We start from the raw sequence: 27,934 nt of genomic DNA, 5'->3' as shown, positions 1-27,934 counted from the left end.
GAACTTTTAGTAAGTAATCTACTAGGTACGTGTTAGATTATGATTTCTTTAAACGGCTGAGAAAAGAATTGTGCTGAATAGAATAACTATTTCTGTCTGTGTATCTTTTTTGTAACTTAAGGTTTTTGCCTAGAGGGGTTCTCTGTTTTGAATCTAATTACCCTGTAAGGTATCTACCATCCTGATTTTACAGGGGGGATTTTTTTTTATTTCTATTTACTTCTATTTCTATTAAAAGTCTTTTTGTAAGAAAACTGAATGCTTTTTCATTGTTCTCAGATCCAAGGGTTTGGGTCTGTGGTCACCTATGCAAATTGGTGAGGCTTTTTATCCAACATTTCCCTGGAAAGGGGGGGGTGCAAGTGTTGGGAGGATTGTTCATTGTTCTTAAGATCCAAGGGTCTGGGTCTGTAGTCACCTAGGCAAATTGGTGAGGCTTTTTACCAAACCTTGTCCAGGAAGTGGGGTGCAAGGTTTTGGGAAGTATTTTGGGGGGAAAGACGTGTCCAAACAGCTCTTCCCCAGTAACCAGTATTTGTTTGGTGGTGGTAGCGGCCAATCCAAGGACAAAGGGTGGAATATTTTGTACCTTGGAAGTTTTGACCTAAGCTGGTAAAGATAAGCTTAGGAGGTTTTTTTTCATGCAGGTCCCCACATCTGTACCCTAGAGTTCAGAGTGGAGGAGGAACCTTGACAGGTGTCATCTCCATTTTACAGATGAGGAAATAAAAAGTAGAGAGGGCAGAAATCACCTGCTCACAGTGTCACATATAGTGTCAGATAGCCCACCTCAGAGAGAAAGTCCCTGCATGTCAAGCCCTGAAGATTGGACTTGAGGTCAAGAAGGAATAGAGTGACCAGATAGCAAATGTGAAAAATTGGGACAGGGAGTGGGGGGTAATAGGTGCCTATATAAGAAAAAGGTCCAAATATCAGGACTGTCCCTATAAAATCAGGACATATGGTCACCCTAAGAAGGACTGTTGTCTGCCCATTGCATGGCTGCCAATCCAAAGCTATCGTCCACACTTAACCTGACTGTACCAGATCGGTAATAACCCTGTGGAGCTTTTAGATGCCTGGATTAAAGTCATACCATGTGGCCATGGACCCCCATTGTCTGAGAATTGTTATTGATAGGTTCAAAGGGAGTCAGACTTTGGCTTTACATCTTCAACATATTTGTAGGTTACTGTAATTACAAGTTGGCTCAGCAATGGGTCCATTCATAAATGAATTGTCTCACCTCTTCCTCAAACAAGGACAGTGACATTTTGCCCTTCTAAAATATATTTTGAATAAAAACAGACGTTCAAACAGCTAGAGAGGAAGGAACACCCTGCAAAACCACCATTCCTGTCTGAGGGCTTGTCCATGCTGCAGACACTACAGTGCACTGCAGCTGTATCACTATAGCACCATAGCATAGATGCTTGCTACAGCAACGGAAGGGGACTTTTCATCTCTGTAGTTAATCTAGCCCCTCAAAAGGCAGTGATCAGCTCAAAGGAAGGATTGTTTTGTCGACATAGTGCTGTCTATACCAGAACATAAGAACATCCATTCTGGGTCAGACCAAAGGTCCATCTAGACCAGTATCCTGTCACCTGACCCAAGGTTTAGGTCACCGTAATTATGTCTTTCAGGAGCATGAATTTTTCACACCCATGAGTGACATAGCTAAGTTGACCTAGGTTTAGGTGTAAACCAGGCATGAATGATATACATTCCAAGATATTATGGGAATGCACAAATTATTGCATCAGTAATAGTTGCTTCTGGAAAAGCAAGTGTACCAACCTTCTAAACAGGAATGTGGTCTTGGCAATTACAATCCTAGCAGTATCAGAACTTGTATTTCTAATACAAAGAGCAAATACTCATAAACCATTCCAAATCTGTGAGCAAAAGGAAGCGCGAGGAATAAATATTATGGTTATATAAAGAATAAATGTTGCTACACAAACTTGATCCATCATCTATTTCTGGGGCATCGTGCTTCTAGCAAGACACTGACAAATTGGAGAGTTTGAGTTCCTAGGAAAGTAATAAAAATCGTCAGGGGATTGGAAGGGTTGACATGAGGAAACTCCAAAAGAGAGGTGCAGTTTGGCTAAGATGAATAACCAAAGGATGTAACTATCAGACAAGGAGAGAGACTATTTTGGACATTACACAGGAGGGAGTGGGTGGGGAATATCTAGGAGTAACAGGACAAAATTCAGAAAAGTACAATTGTAATCTGAACATAAATCTCCTTGGCAGTGCAACTGACTGGCCTGTGGTACAGTCTTCAAGGGGAAGTTATGGCACTTCCACTGTTAAGAACATTTGAAACTAGACTGGATAAAACCCTAGGAAACTTACTGTAAGGCTCAATCCTGAACTAGCAAAGAGATTGGGTCTTGGTCATCTCTAACTTCTATGATTATAGCCTGATTGTGCAGTTCTTCTGCACACAAAACTCTTGCTGAAGCCATTAGACATGTGGATGAACTGGGAGTACTGAGTGCTAAAGAAGAAGGTATTTATTGAAAGAGAGGAGATGCTGCAGACAGTGTAAAGTTGAGAGAAAAAAATTGCTTCAGCTGTAATGAAAAAACTTTCCCTCAGTGTTGGCTGCTAGAAAGAGAAAGTGTGAATATTTTCTATACTAACTAGCTGATCTGTCACACTGTAGGAAGCATTATCAACAGTTTCTCATCTGCTGCACAGCTGCAGAGCGTGTTTTAGCTTGTCTCTACTGAGTGTGCCAGTGTCCTTCCCTGACTTCCTGTAAAATGGTGAAGGTCGTACCTTGTGCTCTCCATCTGGGAAGGCCTATCTTTTTATTAGAGAAGTGCCCCTGGGATATTGAAAACGAGTCCATTAGCAACTATGAGACACTGATATGAACAAACAATGTTGTCCTGTGTGATTTATTGAATACATGTTGCAAAAACCACTGAATATTTTTTATAAAGGGAACAGGTTTTCAAAGTGTGCCAGAAGAGACTGCTAGACTTTTCTTTAGGGTTAGGAAGGTGCAATTACTGAAGTGGTTTTTTCCCCCCTAATAAACTGAAGAGACTTTTCTTACTGATCAGCTCTGTCATAAATGCATTCATGCAAAAGAATCTAACAACTCTGATAAAAGTAGGTGCTTTACTACTAGGACACCTATATCTTACATCAGGGTACTTACTCTGCCATGTAGATGTAGCTGTGCAGGTCCCAGGATATTAAAGAGACAAGGTGAGAGAGGTAATATTTTTTATTGAACCAACTTCTGTTGGTGAGAGGGAGAGAGAAAGACAGCTTTTGAGCCACTCAGATGTGAAGAAGAGCTCAGTGTGGCCCAAAAGCTTGTCTCTCTCAACAACTCAAGGTGGTCAAATAAAAGAGATTACCTCACTCTGTCTCTCTAGCACTTGCACTGACAATTAGGTATTTAAAACAGGCATTTTTCCACCTCTGTATTACCCACCTAAATGTGGGATTCATACATCTTAATAAGGTACCCACATTTGAATGGTGTGGTCTGAAGCTACCACTGCATCTGTTCAACTGACAAAAAGAATAGATGGAATATCATGATGACAAACATTGAATTGTCAGAACAGTCAGACCACTTGCTATGAACTAGGAAAGCAACCAGTTAATTAATCTTGCACTTTTTAAAAAAATGCAATTTTTAAACTTGCAGAAAGTGCTTAGTGATTAATTTTTAGTCTCTTCCTTCACAGCTGATCATGAACACATGACTAACACGTTTTATTCAACTCATTAAAAGTAAACCACCAGTAAAGTGAAGCTTGTAAAAAGCAGGCAAGGAGTTATGCAAGCTCTGGATAACAAATAAAAGATGAGAGATGGTAAAATGGGCTAATTTTTTCTGAAAATGCTGTAACTTTTCATAAAATCATAGAATATCGGGGTTGGAAGGGACCTCAGGAGGTCATCTAGTCCAACCCCCTGCTCACAGCAGGACCAATCCCCAACTAAATCATCCCAGCCAGGGCTTTGTCAAGCCTGACCTTAAAAATTTCTAAGGAAGGAAATTCCACCACCTCCCTAGGTAACACATTCCAGTGCTTCACTAACCTCCTAGTGAAAAAGTTTTTCCTAATATCCAACCTAAACCTCACCCACTGCAACTTGAGACCATTATTCCTCGTTCCCTCATCTGCTACCACTGAGAACAGTCTAGATCCATCCTCTTTGGAACCCCCTTTCAGGTATCCCCCTTTGAAAGCAGCTACCAAATCGCCCCTCACTCTTCTCTTCCGCAGACTAAACAATCCCAGTTCCCTCAGCCTCTCCTCATAAGTCATGTGTTCCAGTCCCCTAATCATTTTTGTTGCCCACTGCTAGACTCCTTCCAATTTTTTCACATCCGTCTTGTAGTGTGGTGCCCAAAACTGGACACAGTACTCTAGATGAGGCCTCACCAATGTCGAATAGAGGGGAACGATCACATCCCTCGATCTGCTGGCAATGCCCCTACTTATACATCCCAAAATGCCATTGGCCTTCTTGGCAACAAGGGTACACTGTTGACTCATATCCAGCTTCTCGTCCACTGTAACCCGAGGTCCTTTTCTGCAGAACTGCTGCCTAGCCATTTGGTCCCTAGGCTGTAGCAGTGCATGGGATTCTTCCGTCCTAAATGCAGGACTCTGCACTTGTCCTTCTTGAACCTCATCAGATTTCTTTTGGCCCAATCCTCCAATTTTTCTAAGTCCCTCTGTATCCTATCGCTACCCTCCAGCGTATCTACCTCTCCTCCCAGTTTAGTGTTATCTGCAAACTTGCTGAGGGTGCAATCCACGCCATCCGCCAGGTCACTAATGAAGATATTGAACAAAACCGGCCCCAGGACTGACTGTTGGGGCACTCCACTTGATACCGGCTGCCAACTAGACATTGATCACTACCCGTTGAGCCCGACAATCTAGCCAGCTTTCTATCCACCTTATAGTCCATTCATCCAGACCATACTTCTTTAACTTTCTGGCAAGAATACTGTGGGAGACTGTACCAAAAGCTTTGCTAAAGCCAAGGAATAACACGTCCACGGCTTTCCCCTCATCCACAGACCCAGTTATCTCGTCATAGAAGGCAATTAGATTAGTCAGGCATGACTTGCCCTTGGTGAATCCATGCTGACTGTTCCTGATCACTTTCTTCTCCTCCAAGTGCTTCAGAATTGATTCCTTGAGGACCTGCTCCATGATTTTTCCAGGGACTGAGGTGTGGAAAGGTTCTTGCAGAAGGGTTCTCTAGAGCATTTTATCAACCTTAAACTAACTTTTCAAGGGCTATTTCTGGAACAAGCTGGTTTTTGTTTTGTTGCCAACTGCCATCCTGCATTATAACAGTGATTGCTCAACTCTAATATCCTCCGACAGCAACTACTACCAGATGCTTCAGAGAAAGATTGAAGAAACCCCTTAATCTGGTTACAGGTGGAGTACAAGGTATCACAAAAATTTGGGAGGGAATAACTAATATTAAACATAGGTCTGGAAATAGACATCCCTAGTGAGATTTACATAAATTGTAAAACTCTTTGGACCAACAACTGTCTTAGTTATGTTTGTTCACACAATGTCCAGCCCACTAGGGTTTGGTGCTCTCGGTGCTACCACAATACAAATAAAGCACAAATTGACATTAGAAGGCTTTGAAGAATGTGGGAATCTTGTTGTACAATGCCTATCAGAATGTGGCCTTGATTGTGATTGAGGTGCTACTAAAATAAAAATACCACATGGACCACGGAATAAATTCTCCTTTCAAGGCAGTAGCTTCCCCTTCCTTATAAACGCTGTACAGGTTCAGTATAATACAGTATGCTGTTCTGAAATGCTTTGCACTGTCTGTATAGGTTGAATTGCAACAGAAGCTGGCAAGAACCTTGAGTGTTGTGGCTTGGTGCTATTGACTAGGCCAACTGTCATATTAAGGGGAAAAGCCATACTCATGTAGTTTGTTGCACTGATTTAATTAGAGAAAGCTAGGTGTTTAATCTAGATTGCTTTGTCCTGCTTTCTATGCATATGTGATTGAATCTATCCTGCAATATGTAGGTTAGATACCCATTCACAAGCTTGTATACTTATCCAGAATGATGATGAATGCCAAACCTGTTGGGGTTCTTGCAACAGTGTGATCATGCAGGGTTGAAGAAGGGATTTTTCTGCATGCCCCTGTACTTTGCCAGTCTCAGGCTGCTGTGACAGATCCCCAGCATCAGTGGTGCTGGAACACTTTTACTAGTGGGGGTGCTGAAAGCCAGCCCCCTCAGCCCTGTCTCCCCCGAGCTGCGGATGGGAGCAGGGCCATGTCTATGGGACGGGGCAGGGGACCTGTACAGAGGTAAGGAGGCCGAAGCTGGGGGTGGGCATGGGGCCAGCAGCCAGGACCCTGCATGTGGGGCTGGGAGTGGAGCCCTCGGTGTGGGGCTGGGACCCTGCATGTGGGGTCGGGAGCAGAGCCCCAGGTGTGGCGTGGCAGCCGGGACTCCATGTGTGGGGCCAGGAGTAGAGATGCAGGTGTGAAGGAAGCCGGGACCCTGAGTATGGGGCCAGGAGGGGAACCAAGCCCTGGGTGAGGGGCCAGCAGCTAGGATCCCATGTGCAGGGCCAGAAGCAGAGCCCCAGGCATGGGGCCAGGACCCTGCATGCAGGGCCAGGAGGGGAGTTCTGGGCTCTGAACCGGTAGCTGGGACCCTGCGTTGGGGGCCAGAAGCAGAGCCCCAGGCGTGGAGCTGGGACCCCCACATGCAGGGCCGGGAGCAGAGCCCCATGTAAAACCTGGAGGTGCTGCAGCACACCCCACACCTCTAGTTCCCACGCCTATGCCTGGCATGCCCTAACACTATGTGGCAAGGTCTGAGGTGGTAGATTATCGGCTCTGCTAACAGAGGAGAACACTAAGAACACCTGAAAGTGGCATCTGTGCAGCGGCCCTGGTGAGTGGTGAACAAGGCATGTAAATGTTAAACCTGGACTACCGGCTACTGCAGGCAAAGCCTCCGACCCAATCTCCCTGGAAAGCCTGACAACTCTGGAACCCATGGGCATTGGGGGAGGGGGGGGGGAGGGGGCCGAAAGGGCCAGGCCTCTTCCCCACACCCCACATTTCTTAAAAGCGGGTTGGAGTGAGTGTGCCATGGATGGGCCCCGCTCCCTGTCCTTGTTCTGCCAGCAGCCGGGCCCTCACCTGCCCCAGCACCAGGGTCCAGGTGGCTCTGGGAAGCGGGACCCACCCATTCACGGAAGGCACCACCAGCAGGGAAGATAAGGTGGGAGGGAGGGTCCCTCGCAGACTCCAGGGGGAAAGGGAGGGCACGTGAGGGGGGAGGCTCGCTTGAAGCATCGGAGGTCCGGGCTGGTGCGGGGGTACCTCGCTCAAGGGCTGTGGGGGAGGGGCCGGGCTGGCGCGGGGGTACCTCGCTCAAGGGCTGTGGGGGAGGGGCCGGGCTGGCGCGGAGGGGGGGGCTCGCTAGAGGGCAGGGAGAAGGGGTTCAGCTGGTGCGGGGGGGCTCGTTCGAAGGCGGAGGGAGGGGCCGGGCTAGCGCGGAGGGGGGGGGGGCTCGCTCGAGGGCAGGGAGAAGGGGTTCGGAGGGTGCGGGGGGGGCTCGCTCGAGGGGCGGGGTCGGGCTGGTGCGGAGGGGTCTCGCTCGAAGGCGGGGGAGTGGTCAGGCTGGCGCGGAGGGAGGGGTTCGGAGGGGGCGGGGGCGGGCTCGTGCGGAGGGGTCTCGCTCGAAGGCGGGGGAGTGGTCAGGCTGGCGCGGAGGGAGGGGGTCGGCTGGTGCGGGGGGGGCTCGCTCGAGGGGCGCGGTCGGGCTCGTGCGGAGGGGTCTCGCTCGAAGGTGGGGGAGTGGTCAGGCTGGCGCGGAGGGCGGGGGTCGGCTGGTGCGGGGGGGGGGCTCGCTCGAGGGGCGCGGTCGGGCTCGTGCGGAGGGGTCTCGCTCGAAGGCGGGGGAGTTGTCAGGCTGGCGCGGAGGGAGGGGGTCGGCTGGTGTGGGGGGGGGGTTCGCTCGAGGGGCGGGGATCGATCGAGGGCGGCCCGGTTGGTGCGGGGGGGGGGGGCCCTCGCCCTGTCCCGGTCGCTGTCCCACCCCTCCCGGCGTGTCTCGGGCGGTTGGATCCCTTCCATTCGCCGCTGTCACCGAGCCCCCCGCCCCGCTCCGCCCCCGTCAGCTGTTGCTAGCCAGGGCCCGGGCACCGCGCGCCGATTGGCCGCCGCCCCGCGCCGCCCCTGCCCCTATATAAGGCGGAGCTGCAGGGTAACGAGCCGTCGCTGCCCGGGTCGCGTCTGGTGGCTTCGCTCGGGATGGTGCGTGGCCGGCCGCGCTCCGTGTACAGCGGGGTAGCCAGCCGCCCGCGCCGGGTGCCTGGCACGGAGTGCAGCGGGGAGCGCCCGTGAGCCAGGGTGAGTGCCGGCAAGGCGGCGGCTGAAGGAGCGGGCCGGTCCTTTGCCTGCAGCCGGGCGCCTGGTAAGCGGCGGGCCGCCTGTCTGCTCGCCCCAACGCGGGTCGCTCCTCTGCATGCAGCCAGCGGAAGCGGCTTGCTTCTCCCCGCGCCCCGTGTGGCCCGGGGCCGGGTCTGTGCGCGCTGGGGGCCGGTCGCTTTGTCCCAAGCGCCGCGGGGAGGGGGGGGGGGCGCAGGGACGACGCCGCTGTATTCCTCGCTAAAGCCTTTTAGTAGGTTCAGCCATTTCTGCTCCCGTCTCTGTCGGGGTGCAGGGCAGCCCCCTCCCACGCTAGTGCCTCGAGATTGCGGGGGGCGGGGGAGAAGAGACGACGCCTGTTGGGGGCGGTGGGGCAAGAGAGCCACTCGGGGAGCTGTGGTAGGGAAAGCCCCGCACAGCCAGCTGCATTATAGCTGCTCTTTGTGTCTGCAGCGAGCCCAGCTGCCCAGATCTCCCCTGCACCCCCCGCGTCCCCCGGCTCCCGGGGGGCGGGGATATCCGCTCCGAGCGCAACCTACAAACAAAAGGGGCGGGGGGGAGGAGGCGGCGGCAGCAGCGGCGGCCTTGTAGCGTCCCTCGCGGATTCGGGATCGTGTCTGGCGTTTGCCAGCCGCAAAGCTCATCCCGCCCCTTCCTCGGGGAGGCGAGAGCTCGGGAGCTGGAGCCCCCTCATCCACTCGCAAGACGCGGGGAGTTAACCGGGATTGCAGCGTTAGCGCCCGGCGCTGGTTCCTGCCTTGAACCCCTCAGTAACAGTGCACATCACGTAGCATAATACCCTGTTCTGCAATGCTTTGCATCGTCTGTACATGTCGGCTTGCAACCACCCGCACCGTGTGATTCAGATGCCTCTCCTGGGTCACGGGCTCCTCTTGTTGTGCAAATACTCGGGGTGACGGAATCACTGGCTTTCAGAGAGAAGGGCTGGCACAGATCTGTCTCCCTGCGCTGTCTGGATACATCACGTTTTTCTCCATGTGCCCCCAGCTCCGCCCCCCCTCCGAACCTTCGCCCCAGTCTCACCTTGTGGATGTGATCTGTAATTAATGCACATTGCTGCCTGACAAACGTAGCATCTTTGCTTTCCAGGTTGTAGAAGAAAGGTTACATCCTTAAAAAAGCTGCAAAATTCAAGAGGCAGAGGAGATTTTTCTTCTTTCACCACCTCCTCCACACCATGGGGTGTGAATTATGAAATCTTAAAAGGCATATTAAAACTACAGTTGCCATTTTGCATCATCTTCTTGCCTGTGCATTGTGGGTTACAGCTTTAAAAAACCTGTTACCTGTATATAGCAGTACTTTCTGGAGTAACCCCCCTTCCAAATCACCTGGAAAAAAAGCTTGTGTTCTGGTTATAACTTCATTGGACTGTCTTGATATTAAACTAACTTGTCTGCACATCATAGCTGTTAGTACTGTCAATGTAATGGTCAGTAGGACTACACATTCAAAAGTCTCTATATCTGCACAGTATGTGCTGTACTACCTAGCACATTTTCTTTCCTGGCAGCCATGTAGGTGCAGACCTGTCTGTAGACAAACTGTATACAGCTTTTGAATATAGTCAGTGGAGAATTATATGCAGCTAGTAACTGCCAGTCTACTTCATGCTGCAGACTCCTCTGTAACCTGCTTGCAGGTAATACAAAAGGACAGACCAAGTTTTGCCCTTTCTATACCAAGGACCATCTCTGTGTGTGCAGACATAGTTATGTAACTATATCTGTGTGTGCATGCATGCACACACATGACACAGAAAAGCTAAGGGCAAAATATTAGTCTCTAGAGATTGTGCATAAAACACAGTGCAACCCTGAATAGTGCAGGAAAACACTGGCAGAGGACTTATGCCCGATGCACCGCTGTTGTGCTTTAGTGAAGACACTGCCTATGCCAGGAAGGAGGAAGGGCTTCGGTTGGTGTAGGTAAACCACTGCTCCAAGAGGTCGTGCTTAGGTTGATCAGTGACTTCTCCAGTCTTCAACTGCTGCAACAAACTGCATTTAATTAACTGGGTGGATCAGGGTTATTCAGCTACTACCTGTCAGTGCACTTCATTTTTGGTAGCTTACAGAGTCTAAACAAAAGGAGTACTTGTGGCACCTTAGAGACTAACCAGTTTATTTGAGCATGAGCTTTCGTGAGCTACAGCTCACTTCATCGGATGCATCCGATGAAGTGAGCTGTAGCTCACGAAAGCTCATGCTCAAATAAACTGGTTAGTCTCTAAGGTGCCACAAGTACTCCTTTTGTTTTTACGAATACAGACTAACACGGCTGTTACTCTGAAAAGAGTCTAAACATTTTCAACTGCTGAAATCTATGGAGCTCTTAGATAAAACAGCTAATAATGCGGTCTCTTAGATGTAAGTGAGGGTATCAAGCCTTTGTTTGACAAAACTAGAGAGATTTCAAAGTGGTTTTTTTTTTTTTTTTTTTTATTAAAAGGGGGGGTTGTTCACAATGAAACACCTTGCCAAAGCTGTTCTTTTGGAATAAAGGGCTTGGTGCCAAGTATGGCCTGGTCTACCCCTAAAACTTAGGTAAACCTAGCTACATTGCTCAGGGATGTGGAAGAAAAAAAATAAAAAAAAAAAATCACACTCTGTGTGACATCCTTAGGTCTGCCTAGGCACCCCCCCCCACTGTAGATGCAGTTAGTTTGACAGAAGAATTCTTCTGTTGAGCTAGCCAGTGTCTCAAGGTGGTGGATTACTAAAAATGGGGAGCGGGGATCCCTTCTGTCACTATAGTAAGTCACCACTACAGTGACATAGCTGCTGCAGCAGCACTTGTAGTGTAGGCATACCCTTAGATGTGGAGTATCTGGCTTGGGGGGGGGGGGGGGGGGGGAAGAGAATCAGTATTCCACTGAAACATGCAATTGGAATTTGTACCTTTTATTAGTTTAGCAAACCTAATACATATTAAAAAGGACAAAGTTGAACACAGGTAATTTTTGCTTTCTACAATTAGTGTACTGGGTCATTGTAATTTTAGTATGCCTCTTATTGGAGCTCCACAATAAGGTGTGATGGACACCAGACAAATATCCCTGTGCATCAAAATTTTATGTCTTCTGCAACAATTTGTGTTTAAATAAATGCCTTGTGTATTGACTTTGGCTAAAAATTGAGCTCCTGCTGCCCCTGAAGTAAATAGAAAGTTTACTACAGAGGTCAGTGGGAGCAGGCCTTTAGTATCTCATGCAAATTCTCCCTAACAGTGTGCAAACACCTTAAATATGATTAAATGAGGCTAGTAACATGGAAAACACAGTCACTTGAGAACCACTCTGGCCTCCATTTGCCTACCTTTTGTCCGTTGATCACAAATATAAAATCTGGTCCAATTGTAACTTTGTCTAAGACACTCAAAATGGATACTAGATATCTGCATGCTGTTCCAGTGCTATATGGTAGACATGAAAAATGCGTGGAGTAGGAATAGCAATTCAGGTATGCCAAGTTTAAGCTTTATTAACTAAGTTTTTAACCTGCTATTTGACAGCTAAACTAGTTTCCTTTTGAAGATTATCCAACAGGAAACAGACTGTGAAAAGCTTAGTTGGGGGGGGGGGGGGGAGGGGGGAGGAAGGGGGAGAAACGGAACAGACAGCTAACTTACTTCCTGGCAGAAAGTTGCCCTTCAGAATATCTGCATTAAAGGAGTAACAAAAATGAGCCCAGTTTGTGAGTGAAAGTATATGTAATGGTAATCTGTCAATTTATTTAACTTGCACCTCTGTCCAAGTGATTGTAAATTAAACTCTCTCATGAAGGTAGCACTAAGTCCAGACAAGTGAGGATTATTTTCAGTTTGAACACAATATTTACTCTTGGGGGAATTCTGCACTACTTGTGCATGCAGAATTCACGTCCCCCACAGATTTCTTTGTTTCCCTGTGGAGAAAGGACTTCTGACAGGGAAGCCGCAAGAGCAGTCATGCATCGCTCCCCAGCAGTGTGGGCACATCATTTCTGGCACCCAGAGAGCTGGCTGGTGGCCAGGACCAGCTCTAGGCACCAGCAAAGCAAGCGTGTGCTTGTGGCAGCACAATTCCAGGGGTGGCTTTTTTTTTTTTGGCTTGGGAAGTTGCCTTCTCGGAACTTGGGGCAGTAAATTTTTGGCTTGGGGCAGCAAAAAAACCTAGAGCCAGCCCTGCTGGTGGCTCCTACCCTACACCAGATTTAGCTGCTAGTCCTGTCTGGACTGGGGGCAGGGGAAGGACAGGACTTCCTCTTCTCCTTCAAGACCCACCCCCAGGCACCTCCCCCAGGTACAGGAACCCCACTTCACCCCTACTTCCTGCCCCACTGCTCCTCAACCATGGGGGGGGGGGAGAAAAGAGGTCACTGTATGATGAGCTGCTTACCCATGTCATCCCCCTCAGTCCCTCTTGCAGCTGCACCCCACCCTTGCACCCAGACCATACCTTGCTAAGCCTCCTGAATTCAGACCCCCATCCTGACTAGCCTCACTCCATACCACCCTGACAAGCCCCCCATACCAACCCCCACTCCACTGAGCCCCAACCTGCTGCAGCTGGATCCCCACTTAGCCCCCCCGACACCCAGACTGCCCTACTGAGCCCCAATTACCTTCACTTGGACCCCCTCAGAGTCCCATTTCCCCATACCTGGAACCCCCAATGAACCCCCTGGGCATCCAGATCTCCCTGTACCAGGGCCCCCCACTGAGGCACCTGCACCCAGATTGCCCCACACCTGGGTCCAGGGGCAAGGACTGGGCATGCGTGAGAGTCTGTCTTTTTTTTGCTCACTATCTTGGTGTGCCTAGATCTGAGGGGCAGGGCCAGGCTGGGCTGGCTCTTGGAATGTGTGATGTGTCAGGGTAATCACTGATGAGTCGGGGGGGGAGTAGGGGTGCAGGGTGGTTTCCCACCTCCTTGCACCCAGTGTCCTGTGCTCCCCACTGCCATGCTGGAGCCTCCATATTTTATTGACAAATAAAATATTCAGAATTTTAGAAGTGTGCAGAGTTTTAAATTTTGGCATTGAATTTTCTCTGGAGTAAATATTCTGGCCACCAAGAGTACTGTAACAGTCTCTAATTATGGCTGGTATTGTCACAGAAATAAGTACGTGCCTATAGTGGAGGCATGATAGAAATGAATTCTTCATTTCTGTAAAATGCAGCAAATGAAGGTTGAGTAGTGAAGATGCCAGTACATTAATGTCCAAATGATACACTTGGACCCCTAATGGATTTTCCCCTTGGTCTTTTTCTGGCTTCTTCACTACACATCACTTGTACTGGTGTTGAGTCTTGAATGGGGTTACAAATTCACATTGCATTTAGAATGAACTATGGGCCACTTGCAGTAAATATGACTGCCAAGAAAAACAGGATGTACAGAGTAGGCTTTTTAGGGCATGGCTACACTTGCAGATATAGAGCACTGGGAGTTAAACCCACCTTTGTAGAGCACATTGGGGAAAGTGCTGCAGTCTGTCCACGCTGACAGCACACTGGCGTGGCCACATTTGCAGCGGCATTGGGAGTGGTGCATTATGGGCAGCAACTCCCAATGTGACTGCAACGTGCTTTTCAAATGGGGCTGGGGTGGAGTGTGTTGTGTTTATGTGGGGGAAGGAGAGGGGGCTTTTGGGGTGCTGAGTGTCAGCATGCTGTCTTGTAAGCTCAGACCCCCCCTACCCACACACCCCCCCCCCCCTCTCATAGCAAACAGTAAATGTTTGCTTTTTCTCCAAAACAGAGCTTTGAAAGGGCATTTCTGTGCCCGATGTCACAACAATGAGAAGAGTGGCCACTTATAGGATGTTTCCGGAGGCCGATCACAGTGCAGTAATGCAACACCTTGTTCACACTGACACCTGGGCATTTCAGCCACTATGCAACAAGCATTAATAGTCTTGCTGAGGTGGAGTACCAGCAGCGCTGTAGCCGTGGAGTCAGAGTGCTCTACGTGCTTGCCAATGTGGATGGGGAGTGAGCTAGGGTGCCTGGGGCTGCTTTATTGCGCTGTAACTTGCAAGTGTAGCCAAGGCCTTAGTTTGCCTTCTCCTTGCTCCCATTAAAGAAAGCTCCCCATTCTAAAACTCACTCTCAAGAGTTTGGAGTAGTTTGCAGTTACCTTAAATATTGGATTTAATCTCAGAGTTCCATTAACTTGGTTAATGGCCAAACCAGATGTTAAAATACCAAAGTAGCTGTATTTAGGAGGCATAAGCCTTTTTCCAAGTTCAACTACAATTCTTTTATGGAAAGCATAGCAATTAAAAATAGGCACTTACTGAAATCTCAGCCACTTTTCTTTAGTGAAAAGTATACTGTAGTGTAGTGCTATACACATTTAACTTTTATTAGAAGTTTTTGCAGCCCCGATATACGTGCATACTTTAGTACTAACAGTTCTGTTTAACAGCAGAATGTTCAGAAGTATGGTATTTTTTCCTTGACAAGGAAGCCTAGTCTCTAAATACATCATCTGTTTCTATTCATCTTTATCAAGTTAGACTGGTTTCTCCTTTTTGCTTGCCTCTCCACACTTTTCCCTTAATTACAATAATCAGGGATATGTGCTGTGTAGAATCTGTGGTGTTCAAACAGACTGGCTTTTCTAAAAGCTGACACATCTAGCAAATTTTTTTTTTAGCTAGTAGCATCTCAAACACTGCCTGGCCACTATAAAAATAAAGCAAGTACTTCTGAGGTCTTTGGAACAGCTCTGAATAGGGAGGTTAATCAGTAACCTCACAACAACTATCACTTGCAGATAGCAAAGAGAAACTTCTTGGTGCAGAATGTTTAGAACTGAAACTTTGAGACTAAAGAGCCTTTGTGTGTCCACTTGAAATTTAAATATTAGTGGGTCTCTACTTAATTTTTGATAATGAGTGAATATTGTACATGTGTCAGCTTGGATGGAGACTTGGGTGTGAGATCATGAAATTGCCTCAAGAATAAGATAGCCAGTGGCTGGTGGTTTTAAAGTTAAGTGTTCTGTGGAGCATCTTAACCAGTGGTAATTAATAGGCAAACCATGGGCCAAATCCAGATGCTTTTGAGTGGACCATGAAATCTTTATTTTTTGTATTTTCTCTGGAGTCTGGACCTTGACTACATCTTGAACAAGAAGTTTGGACCTTGACAAAATTATTGATTACCCCTGGTCTTAAGCATGCTACGTCTTGAGCCAGGGTGCATTGGGGACTAACTTGAAATATTACAAATTATGTAGCTAAACGCCAATAACTTGGAACAGTGCACTTTGTCTTTTTAAGAGTTTTATTATGTACATCCCCACTAGGACTAGCGATTGCTATTACTATAGTGTGTAGACAACCCAGGTTACTCCTGAAAGCAGACTTGTATCTAAATATCATTCTGGTCACTCTGATTAACAGAATCCATAGAAATACTTACACTGATTGTTCAGACCTCCCCATACTGTCTTCTGACTTCTCTAGTAAGGAAGGCCCAGTCTATTTGTCGTGACTAAGAATGCCTGTACTAGTGTCAGGAGCTATGATTGCAGCTCATATAGGTATATATCTGAACTAGCTAGCTTTGCTGCAGCTAGATCAATGCTCAGGTAACCATAGCAGTTTAGCTGTGCAACCGGCTAGTCATTTGCATTTATATGCAGGGTCCCAGGTGAAGTTGTACTCAGGAGGCTAGCTCATGCTGCTGCCACAGCCACAGTGCTATACACTGGTTAGCTTTGATCTACTTAGATGTTTAACTTAGCTAGATCAAAGCTAGCACCTCAGGTATGTGCCTACATGAGCTGCAGTCACACCTCCTGCTTTAGGGTATAGCTACACTGCAGAGTGAATAAGAAAGGTGAACCTTGTGTTCTCCCTCTCCTTGGATGACATACTGTTCTCCTTTTGTATCACTTCCCCTCCGTTCCAACCCACTCCCCCCCCCCCCATGTGAAAGAGGTTAAAGTTTAAAAAAAAACAAAACACAAAACACAACTTTGTACAAAAAAAAAATCTAATCTGTCTACCACAAAGGTGGGCAAACTTTTTGGCTTGAGGGCCACATCAGGGAATAGAAATTTTATTGCGGGCCATGAATGCTCACTAAATTGGGAGAAGGGGGGGTGCGGGCTCTGGTTGGGGGTGCAGGCTCTGGGGTGGGGCTGAGGATGAGAGGTTGGGGATGCAGGAGGGTGCTCCAGGCTGGGATTGAGGTATTTGGAGAACAGGAGGGGGATCAGGGCAGGGGTTGGGGCATGGGGAGAGGCTCAGGTGCAGGCTGTGAGCAGCACTTACCTCAACAAGCTCCTGGAAACAATGCATGTCCCTTCATGTGGGGCAGCCCCCAACCCTAGGAGCAGGGCCATGCAGCTGTTTCCAGGAGCTGTGTGGTGCACCCCGACCCGGCACTCCGGCTGGAGCAGCAGAGTGGGGCTGAGCTGCGTGGTGCCCTGCAACCCGGCACCCTGGCTGGAGCAGGGTTGGCTTAAAACGGCTCACAGGCTGGATCTGGCCCACAAGCCATAGTTTGCCTACCTCTGGTCTAGCATATCCAAAGTCTGTCTCACTTTGGAGTTAAGGTGTTGATAAGTATTTGGAGTAAATAACTGATAGCATACTTTTATCTGCCTTGCACTGAGATTTGAATTTAAATCTTCCCTTCCATTGAATCTTACTGTGGAAAAAAGTCAGTGTTCTTTGGAACTGCTAGAATTTATCTTATAAAGCAATTAGCTAAATCAGCATTTTCTTGCTATAAGTGTGCTGAATGTTCCAGCACATCTTTCATCCAGACGCCAAGAAACCCTAAGAATGAACTAGTCTCTTTGGAACTAATTGTGGGCTACTTAAAGTAAAAGCCCAAGCCACTAGGAATTTGGGTTGTTAAGGAAGGCAACTCACTAGTATCTTATGGAGAAGGTTGGGGAAGAGGTAATGGGTCCTGCACTAAGACAGTACTTCAGAGGCCCCGTACAAAACATTCTCTAGAGAGCTAGATTAATTCAGTTGACTGCTGGTGCAGAGTGGGAATGGAATTGCATGGCTGAGAAACATAAGAGGTGGAATCTGAAAGGGAAGAACCCTTCAGAGATACTGGCATGAGACCTAGAACCTCTTTGTTGGTAGCTCATACTAGTATTAACTTACATTTACAGAATACAAGTGTGCTGGGCACTCGTCAACTAAGTTACTATGTTACAGTGCTTCTTGTAATAACTACTAATTCAAAACTATGATAGTAGTTGTGGCATGTGACAAAGCCATACAAAGTTGGCACTCTTTTTATGGCAGTCTGCCTTAAATATCTGTTCACTTAAATCAAAAAGATAAAATAGTGACAAAACTTGCCAAAACCCTAAGTCTTAAGTGTCCAGTGGTGTGGTGCAGCGTAGCATGGCAGTAAAAGTCAGTTCAAGGTTACCAAGCTAGATTCTATAAAAATCACTCGTACTGGCAGAGTGTTAATTGGAATGATCAGAATAAGGCAGCAGATATGCCTACAGCATGAACCTGAGAACAGGCTCACCAATGAGTGGCATAAAATGCAGAAGAGGGAATTGGGTAAGCTATACGTAGCATTTGAGTGTATACGGTTTTCAGAATTACAAATGTAGTTCCTGCATATAGGTTTGCCTGTGACAAGCTACATAAAAAGCTCATGCCTACTTAAGTATCTATCCAAAGCCATCCGCAATCCTACCTCAAGTTTACTGCATTAAAGTTATTCTACATAAGGTTGGTCTGCTCTGTTCCACCAAGCAGCTGAATTGCTAGCATTCACGGTTTTAAGGTGTTAAAGGACTTGAAAGCTACTTTGAGAGAATACTTAAACTATTTCAAGACCAGTGTGAGGCCAAATCTTGCCATTTTCTGGTTGATGTCTGCTTGATTCATGTGGTTGAAGTGAGCAGGATTTGGACCTTAGTATGTGGTGTAGTGTTAATAAATGTGGTTCAGTTCCCTTTTCCAGAACAGAATGCTGTCATACTATTGCACAAGCTAGAGACCTACCAAAGTGAGGCTTTGCTGAAGAGATTTGAGCTGGATATGCTCCTGGCCTGCATGCAGTGCTTCTGAAAGTCATAGTCTGTGTGTGAATGGGCTTGGACTATAGGTTATTTTTTAAAAGCTTAAAATAGTGGTCTTCAGTGCATTCTGAAAACTACCCAGTTTTGACTTCCTGGCTTCAATTTACTCACCTTGGGCTTTATGCAAGAGCTTAAACCCTAGTTGAGCTGTAGTATTGTACCATGAAAACTTTAAAAATGCTAAATGAGGAGAGTAGTTGCAGGGACTAGTTAAGCCACAGCCCATGTCAGGTAGGTGATGGACTTTCTCAGGGGTGTCATTTTTAAATGAAGAGAAAAGTTTGCTCGGCACTTGATAGGCCAGTCCCCATAACTTCTCTTGTGATCTAGGAGCATGGCTTCCCATAGCAAAATCATTCCAAATACAGATGTTAGTAGCACTTTTCTGCCTCTCTGGTTTGTACTCTAGACTCCATTTTATTCATATTGCACTAGCATCCAAAGCCTGAGTCAGATGTGGATTAAGTGCTGTACAAACACATTGGAAGACTGTCCCTGTCCCAGCGTCCCACAACCTACTTGGGAAGGGATGAGTTGCCAAAACCCACTTTGCCTCCAGCATTTATAATGCTAAATATATTATAAAGTGTTTTTAATTTATAGGAGGGGGGTCAGACTCAGTTTTGCTATGTGAAAGGGGTCACCAGTACAAAATTTTGAGAACCACTGATCTACAACATTAACAATACCCTCTTCAAGGCAATGATGACGTAGCACTTTGTCTGCAAGCTGTTTTACAGTCCATCTGTAGCTTATAACTTGTTAAGCACTGCCTCTTAAAAGTTAGATACTTAGCTTTGGCCACTGATAATATGCAGGGCAACTTGAAGTTGTTTTCCATGCTACAAGAGACCTAAAAAGCAGATTTCTTATTCCAGAGCCAACTCAGAATACTGCAGAAATGTTGAGGTATTCTTTCCTAAAAGCAATCATTTAAGCACAGGTGCTGCCCTTTCAGATCCCACTTCTGCAGTGGACCTCAGGATGTGTGTGGGCAGACCCCTGCACCCAACTTGTCCTAAGGCCCCACTCAATCCTGGAACAGTTCTTAGGCCCAGGTTCAGATCCCTAAACTCATGACTTGACTTACTAGTAAGAGTATAAGGGAGCCTTGTGCCATAGGTCCATGTCCACTTATTAACCAAATGGGAAATCTGTTCTGCCTTCAAACAAATACAATTGAATCTAGTATTCAGAACTCAGCTTGCTGATGGTATTAAGCAGCCAGCTATCTGACTTGTCATACCACCCTGCAGTGCCCTCTGCTGGCCTGGCACTCTGAGGTTGACCACCTCAGCTTTCCACACACCACTGGAGATGTCTTAAGCCTTCTGGCCAAGTGATAAACTTAACCCGTTCTGAGGTGGCAAAATCCAACTAAAAACCCTAAACGAAAATGGTTCCTCTGCTCTTCAGCTTGCCCTCTTGGCCCTGTTCCCAGTACCTCTTTGGGCTTCCTTTGAGAGTCTTTATGGTTCTGGGATGGAGCATTCAGTGCCCAGGCTGGGTTCTGTGAAGTACTGTTCTGAGCCCCTTCTGGGCTGCGTTCCCTGCTCCTGTATATAAAGTACTGGGCTGCCAGGCTGGCTCCTGTGGGGTACTAAGCCTCATGCAGACCTTAGCTCCTCCCCATTCACTCCAGTTACAACCCTCAAGATGGTGTCATTTTATGAGGCCCAGGTCACCATGAAGCTAGCCTACCCCCTGAGGCTGGGAAACAGCTAATTAATTATAGCAAAGGTATGGTTGGTTCTATTGGCCCTTATAGCGAAGGTGTCACAGGGTGACTGGACTCATCAGGGTCACACACTATCCAGATTAAGATTCACAAACACCATGCTACTGCCAGTCATTTTTTCCATTATATTTAAAGTCATATTGTGACTTGATATTTGGGATACTTAAGAAACCATGAGGAAGCTTAGTACAATTCCAGTAGACTACACTACTAGAAGATATACTTCAAATGGCTCTTGGTAGGCTCCTAGGCCTTTTTCTTAGCTTGGTTGTTGATTATCGGCATGACTCACTCCTTGCAGAGAAGTTAAGCTGCCATGTCTGAGGCAAAAGTCTCACAGCACCAGTCAGTTTGCTGTAAAGCTTTGGAGTGACCAGCCAAGGGGCACAAGCCTGGCTTGTCTGTTTGCTGATGCATTTGTGCTCTTTAAGGACCCCAAATACAAGTTTGTTGCTTCATCCTATAGAAGAAATCTGAATAGCCACCCTCCTCCCTGGGACCTCATGTTTTCACTGTTTCTCTAGAGAGACTTCCAGGATAGACAAGACCTGAATTCTTGAGTTAAGAAGCCAAGTATATGCCTCAAAAAAAACCAAACAAAAAAAAACAAACACACACACTTCCATACCTCCTTAAATTGCAAGAGCCTAATCCTGCTGCCACAAAAGACAAGTAACATCCTTGGACCTCAATGAAAGCTACCCCTATCCTGTAATGAGATATTAGGGGCCATCAGACTTCAGCATATACCATAGTCTACATTATCCAGCTAGCATTCTCTAAATAGTATATAAATTCCTTTAGTTACCAGTTAGGCTCTTGTGGACTTTATTTAAAAAAAAAGTCTGCTTCCATGATGGTTGCTGAAACAGCTGGACTATGCTTCCTTGCTATATAAATTGTCTGAAATAATTTATGGAAATAACAAGCTAACAGTTCATTCACATGTAGCCTGCCTCAGATGTGACTTCTGCTGTTCACCTGTGCACTCCTGCTCATTTTGGTTCTTTGTTAGTGTATCTAAGGCAAACTAATAAGAGGTTATTCTAATCTTAAATGTAAACATCAGCATTGACCTGACAAATGATTTGTTTCAATAATACCCCTCATGCTACAGTCACTGTCTTCTGACCATACTCACACATTCACTATTTTGTCTGAGTGCATAGAACACCTACAGCAGAACCGTTTCCTCAAAGGTTTTTAGGGACACAATCATTCAGACAAGTGGGAGGGCTGGGTTGTATTTTGACTAGGAAAGAGACTAAGAACAGCTAAACTTAACTATCACTTCTACCAGGGAGATAAGTTCCATTTTAAGAACCTGTTTGTGCTGCCCATTATTGCAGGATATATTTATGCATCTGTCTCACAGGGTAAAGGTGCTAGATTAACTCCCATGGTAAAAAGGTTTATCAGTAAAAGAGGAGGAAAATCTAAACCAAAAAAGTGTAAAGTTTCTCAGTTACCTGCAAGTGTTGTAGTCTCTTCGTAGCCTACTGTCAGTCTTCCTTAAAACTCCTTATTCTCCACTAACTTGGGGTCTGCCACAAGGTTTTATGTATTTCAGAACCACCATGCTGAGTGGGAATTGCTGCAGCTGAGACTCATGATTAGACACAGGTGGGTTAACAAGGTTCTTTCTGATGTCCACTGGTAGCTAGAAAATAGCTGCCAGCTTAAGTCCCTCTCAGGGTGGTTATATCTGGTCCCTGTGTATATAAGAGAAGAAAAATGGGGAAGCAGAGTAAAAGAATCTTCTAGTGGAAGATGCTAATCTTTCCCTTCCAACTTCGCTTGAGTTGTAGCATAGCTGCACCATTCAAGTAACCTCTTATAAGAGGGTAAAGAAATTATTTTCTGGGAAGAATTGGGAGCACTGTAGAGGTTTTCTGATTTTGTTTTTAGAAAGAGTGACTATTTTTTCTTTCTTTCGCATCCCATCCATATCCCATATGCACACACCACATGAAGGAGCTAGTCATTGGAGAAAGAAACTCCTGCACCCTTGGAGAGGTGAGAAACAGTTCTCAGTCCAGCTATCCATTCAGGTTCCCCTGAGGAATGGGATGGCAAGAGAACACCCATCCCCTGCTTTGAATCTTGACAGAAATGTCTCCTTCCCTAGACAAAAGGGAAGAACAATATCCATGTTAAACAGGGGAGAATTATCACAAATAGAAGCTTAGGCCACAGTCCTAGAAGCTGATCTGTATGGATGCAAGTGTTGTCCTGAGTGGGTCAGCCTGTAGGATCAGGCCATTTAGTCTTAACTGCAGTTTAGTTAAAAAATACAGCCATCTGGTGCTCTGGGTAGATGTACAGTTTTAACAGTCAGTTAATGAATTTGATCTGACATCTAGGCCCCTTCCAATCACCTTACCTCAAAACTGGCTTAGATATTAGGATCTTCATTATAAGACTACACTATCAGAAAGGTAGATCATAGTTATCAGAAGGGAAATTGCAGATGTCATTATTTTACATTGTGTACAAACAAAAAATGGCTACTCTGACTATGCTGTTTCTTTTTGTGTATCATTAGCTGAACTGTGGACTTGCAACTGGAACTTAGTAAATATGCTGGGTTTGTACAAAATGTAACCAAAGGCTGTTGGGTTGCACAGCAGTGCCTGAGAGCAGAATTAGGCCTGAAGAATTTGTACTATTGGTGACTGTGCTTCAGAAAAGAACCCATTATGGCTTTAACCCCAGATCTAATTTGCAGGGCTTGTACTTAAAAACAAGCTGTTTTTATTTGTAAATAAAGTACATTTGACGTGAGAATTGAGACATGGAGCCCAACGTCACTCGTATATTTAATGGCTTTTTTTTTTTTTTCTGAGTACAGCTGCACAGGTAACAAGATAGCGAACAGTGGTTGTCCTGGGTGTGTGTGTGTCCATGCTTGTCTAAAGGGTGGCTAGTGGATGGACTCTGGGCAATGACTCCTCCTGACGTGCCTATGAGCAACATGATGGGGTCTGACTTTTAACCAACTCAGTCTTTGGGTTTATGTGGCAAAGGTCCTGTTTTAGGTGAGATGGGAGAGAATGAAAGGGGGGGGAGTTTGTAGGTAGGGAAACCTTCTCTCAGGAGAGGGGTGTGTGTGTAACCTTTCCCACAGACAGCAAGCTTACAGCAGAGCTCTATGAAGCAGCAGGCAGCCCTACTCCAATGCTAGTCCAAAGACTAGCTTTCTCTGGTGGAGGGAAGAGATTTGTTTTCCTGACCATCTCAGCCCTTGATGCTTTCCATTGACCGTGCAAACGTTAGCTTCTCACTTTCCTCCTACCATCAGCTACAGCTTGCAGTTCATTGCCGAGCCCAAAGCGAGTAGCTTCCTGCAGCAGCTGAGTCCCGTAGTTGGAGTAGAGTGAGCGTTAAATCTGTCCGCCCAGGCTAGGAGGCTTGCGTCCAGCTGAGGCGCAGAGTCATGAACCTGTAGTCCTCAGCCTTGCCTCTAGGTTCATGAGTCCTTGATGTTTTCTTCTGCTCTGACAGCAGCAGAGGGTGAGAAGTCTAAAGAAATATTAACCATCAGCTGGGGGCAAAAGACCTATGGTGCAGCACAGTAAAATGAGTGGAGACTTGCTTTAAAGATTTTTGTGAAAGAGCATCCTCTTAAATAAGGAGTCCTGACTTAAGGGGGGATAGGGGTTTTTCTGCTTGCTACTGTTGATTAGTCTGGGTAGGTTTGAGAGTAATACCCACAAAACCTGTAGCCCACCTTTCATCCCTTCCCTACTTTTTTGCACACTGCTGCCTCTTCAGTTTCATTTTCAGCTTCCTTTAACTTTTTTTTTTTTTTTTAATTTTGCTCTTCTAGAGTGAGGAGGGAGGGAAGCTTGAAGTAATGACCCTCTTCCATTCCTGCCAGAATAACCAGGAGGAAAGTCTCACTTTGCTCAAAGCCAGCATCGGCAGCTCTCTTTTCCTAAAAATACAAGTAAAACTGCATTTGTTGTCACGACTTAAGCAAACAGGTGTTGAGTGTCAGTAATAAATGACTGTGTGGCCAAAGCAGTTGTATTATTTTGTTGTAGATAATTAGGTTCATGGGTCACAGTGGGTGTTTTGTTTATTTGTTTTAATCCACTGCATTGAGCAAGTTCACAAAGCAAACAACGGCAGCTATTGCCTGACCATAGTAACTTTACTAAATGGTGACAAGTCAGGCTCTCCTCTCAAAGCTCAACTAGTGGAGTGGAAGCCAGGAGTTACTCCCGTGTAGGCTTCCTGACTTTACCAGTTGCGGCAGAGGTGAACATTAACCTTCTGATGGTATTGCCAGGGCCATCCCTAGCTATTTTGGTGCCCTACACAGCCCCCAGGCCTCCACGGGGGGAGCTGGCCCCAGGCCTCCATGGGGGCCGGGGGTTGGCCACTTCCTGGTGGAAGTGGAGTGACCGGATCTCGGCTCCCAGCTGCGCTGCTGGCAAGTGCTGGGGGGCAGTTCCCCCTCCCCCCAAGCCTGGGAGCCAGGGGAGCGGAGCAGGCTGGGGCCAGGTCACTCCACTTCCCACAGGAAGTGGCCAGCCCCCCCACTCCCACGGAGGCCTGGGGCCCCACACAGCCCCTCTGCGGAGGCCCAGAACCAGTCCATCCCACCCCCACGCTTCCCCATCGCAGAGGCCTGGGACCCCAGGCTGCTCTGCTCCCCTGGCTCCCAGACTTGGAGGGTGGGGGGAACTGCCCCCCAGCACTTGCTGGTAGTGTGGCATGGCTGGGAGCCCAGGGAGCGGAGCAGAGCAGGCTGGGGCCGAGTCACTCCACTTACCACGCGGTGAGTGCATAGTCAGGCCTGGCTGCAATCTTCAGGGGAGTGGGGGCGGGGAAGGGGCCTGGAGAAGAGCCGGAGCAGGGGCTGGAGTAGCACGCAGCTGCACAGGGCACCAGGAAATTTGGTGCCCCAAATTTCCTGGTGCCCTACGGAGCTGCGTGCTTTGCGTATGGGCAAGGATGGCCCTGGGTACTGCAGTGGGGCAGAGTGGATGGAAGGAATGAAGTAACTTGACAAGTAGGACAACTTATTTAGCAGCTGGAGAGCAGTATCATCCTCTTTCTCACGTAACCAAGCTGTAGATGGCCAGTGATGCTGTCATGCACCAGTGTCACACTTGCTGGCTTTCTGCGAACTACTGTTACAGCAGCTATTACTTTTCTGACTTGACAAAACTTCTTTCAAATGCTCACAAGTTTTAGGGTATCTTCCAGCTTTTAATGTTCGTGTTAGCTGGTGGGAGTTCTTTATTGGTGTTCCAAGAATATTGCTAAACATGGCTGTACACATTAAGATAATCATAGCATAGAAAATAATCTAGATTAGTTTCTGTACCACAATTCGGGTCACATGATCTTTCAGTTTTCCAGCACTTTCTAAAAATGGGGAGGGGTGGTGGAAAGCACTGCAGTCTAATCCTTCCCTATTTACAGGTTAATTGTGACGTCTACCTAAGAGCTATTATTATTAGAATTCAATGTTTCATGCTTAATTTACTAAACTGCCACTGTCTTCCTGATTTATTTGTCTTAGAGGAACATATTAACATAACCTACATCTTTCACCCTTCTTCCCCTCCCCCCCAGCTTTGCATTAGTAGGTGGGGCATGGATTGTGCTGACATCATCACTTTGTTTCTGTTCTACGCTTCAAAGTGCAGTTTTGGTTCTACTTGCACAGGGTTTCGTCCTGAACTGTTTTTGAAGTATATCTATACTTGCACTTAAATGTTTTAATGAGACTATGAAATTAGCAACTGATTATGAAACTGCTGAGAACTTACATGATTGAAGTTGGCATGTGCATACTGTATCTTATAAATCCCATAATACTAGAATGTATAGGCTTCCATTCGTAGTACAGGAAAGAATTTCCTCAGATCTGGGGATGGCTCTGGTATGATTGTTAGCCAGCTGGCAGAATGGGCTTCGACTTGAACTAAGGCAAAGCTCTGCAACCATTAAAGTTGTTTGATTAAATATAAATTGTAATGTTCCCTTCCCTAACTAGAACTACTTACTGCCATGGGCAGGCTCTAGAGATGACTAGGCTTGAGTGTCTGATTGGAGAATACGTGTTGGCTATCATCTCTTCAGGTCAGATAAAATCCATTCAGGAACTCACTGTAACCAACACTTAGAGTACAAGGCCAGCAGGGATCATTGTGATCATCCATGCTGACCATCTGTATAGCACAGGTCACAGAACTTCCCCCAAAATAATTCCAACAGAAGATCTTTTAGAAATGCATCCAAGCTTGATTTTAAAAATGGCCAGTGATAAGAGAAGCCACCACAACCCGTGGTAAATTGTTCCAATGGCGAATCACTCACCATTTAAAAACTTCACCAGATTTCCTATCTGAATATCTAGCTTCAACCTCCAGCCATTGAATCGTATTTAGGACCCTACCAATTTAACGGTCATAGGATTTTAAAAATTGTAAATTTCATGATTTCAGCTATTTAAATCTGAAATTTCAGAGTGTTGTAATTTGAGGGGTCCTGACGCAAAAAGGAGTTTGGGTGGGGGGGGGGTCACAAGGTTATTGTAATGGGGGTTGCAGTACTGCGACCCTAACTTCTGTGCAGGTGCTGGCAGCAGTGCTGCCTTCAGAGCTGAGCAGCTGGAGAGTGGCGGCTGCTGGCCAGGAGCCCAGCTCTGAAGGCAGAGCCACCGCCAGCAGCAGCGCAGAAGTAAGGGTGAAATACCACACCATGCCACCCTTATTTCTGCGCTCCTGCTTGCAGAGCTGGGCCCTCGGTCAGCAGCCGCCACTCCCTGGCAGCCGAGCTCCGAAGGCAGCAGCGCAGAAGGAAGGGTGGCATGGTATGGTATTTCATCCTTACTTCTATGCTGCTGCTGTGTTGCCTTCAAACCTGGGCGCCCAGCCAACAGCCACAGCTCTCTGGGCACCCCGCTCTGAAGGCAGCGCAGAAGTAAGGGTGGCAATGCTGTGACCCCCCCTGCAACTCCCTTTTGGTTCAAGACCCCAAATTTGAGAAATGCTGGTCTCTCCTGTGAAATCTGTCTAGTATAGGGTAAAAGCACACAAGACCAGATTTCACAGTCTGTGACACGTTTTTCACGGCTGTGAATTTGGTAGGGGCCTAATCATGTTGTATAGGTTTCTCTGCTAGATTGAAGAGCCCATTATTAAATATTTGTCCCTCATACAGGCATTTAAGACTGTAATCAAATCACCCCTTAACCATCTCTCTGTTTAGCTAAATAGATTGAGCACCTTGAGTCTCACTATAAGGCATGTTTTCTAACCCTTAATCATTCTTGTGGTTCTTCTCTAAACCCTCTCCAGTTTATCCATGTTCTTCTTGAATTATGGACACCAGAACTGGACACAATATTCCAGCAGCTGTCATATCCGTAAAATAACCGCATTACTCCTACTTAAGATTCCTCTGTTTATACATCCTATGATTGCTTTAGATCTTTTGGCCACAGCATCACAGTGGGAGCTCACATTCAGCTAGTTATCCACAATGTCCAAATCTTTTTCAGAGGCACTACATCCCAGGATAGAGTCCCCCATCCTCTAAATATGGCCTATGTTCTCCCAGATGTGCACATTTACCTGTAGCCATATTAAAATGCTTACACCACATCTACCCAGCACACACGATGCAATCTAGATAGATCTGAATCAGTGACT

The 27,934-nt window shown here is 46.8% G+C and overlaps 1 protein-coding gene across 15 annotated transcripts in view; it reads left to right on the top strand.

Annotated features, from left to right (window-relative positions):
• The first annotated feature begins 8,206 nt into the window (after positions 1-8,206).
• Positions 8,207-27,934, top strand: part of SNN (stannin) — a 73,563-nt gene continuing 53,835 nt past the window's right edge. For 4 of the 15 annotated variants that reach the window (XR_006284250.1, XR_006284252.1, XR_006284251.1 and 1 more), the window contains exon 1: positions 8,207-8,421. The gene's annotated coding sequence lies outside the window, so the exon portion shown is untranslated. Of the gene's footprint in view, positions 8,486-9,549; positions 11,922-21,815; positions 22,278-27,934 lie in introns of those variants that run through there. The other 11 variants (XR_006284257.1, XR_006284255.1, XR_006284253.1 and 8 more) reach the window with 11 other exon arrangements.

Source organism: Chelonia mydas, chromosome 10 (genome assembly GCF_015237465.2).
Source record: "Chelonia mydas isolate rCheMyd1 chromosome 10, rCheMyd1.pri.v2, whole genome shotgun sequence".
Taxonomy (NCBI): domain Eukaryota; kingdom Metazoa; phylum Chordata; order Testudines; family Cheloniidae; genus Chelonia; species Chelonia mydas.
This window is presented reverse-complemented; position numbering and strand designations above follow the sequence as displayed.